The following is a 785-nucleotide window of genomic DNA, read 5'->3' on the forward strand; positions in this document are numbered from 1 at the left end:
TGTGTTCAAAAAAACATGTCCTCCAGTTTTTCCTGTTTCTCTGAGTCCTACTGTGGTTGAATCTGGACACAAAGGTGACTATATTTTCATTTCCAATGGCTGTGTCCCTTCCTGGTAAAAAGAAAGTGGTGGTAAAGGTCTTGAGAGCCACTGGAGAACTGCTTACTTTTGTCTTTGAATCCGTTCTCCTGTTCTATTAAAATATAAATGATGACTTTGGGATGTGTCCAGCACTACCTGTGGAGGGAGTCGGCATAATTCTGGGAAACAACCATGCTGGAGAAGGTGTGTGCTGTCTGAACATGAGATTGAGAGGTTTCCTCTTTGTACAGTAACTAGAGCGATGTGTTGAAAAAAACAAAGTGATAATAGGACATATAAACTGTAGTTATTACAGTGTAGTTATCTGTCTCTTATCTATCTTTTTTGTAGTGAGTTGGTTCAGAAGCAGAAGTCTGATCTCCCTCTTAAGGTTTGTTTTGGACTCCTGCCCCTGCAAAAGTTTTTTAAAAGTATAGCTCAAGAGTACTTTGTGCAGTCCAATGTCCTGGTGCGCAGATGATTTGTGCAAGGAGATATTAGATATTAGGAGAATATTGGTCATTTAAGTTGTGGTCCCTGTTAAATTCAGAGAAGGTTTCTTGAAAGTATCCTATGAGGGTGTAGCATTACATTTAAGTGTCTGACAGACATGCAGATGGATCTACCATCATTTCTTTTGGTCTCATTTTGAGAGATTTGTCTCTATAAGACCTTGGCTGCATGCAGCGGGGCTAGGGGAGGGT

Source organism: Pundamilia nyererei, unplaced genomic scaffold (assembly GCF_000239375.1).
Source record: "Pundamilia nyererei isolate P.nyererei 1_Seehausen unplaced genomic scaffold, PunNye1.0 scaffold00042, whole genome shotgun sequence".
Lineage (NCBI taxonomy): Eukaryota > Metazoa > Chordata > Actinopteri > Cichliformes > Cichlidae > Pundamilia > Pundamilia nyererei.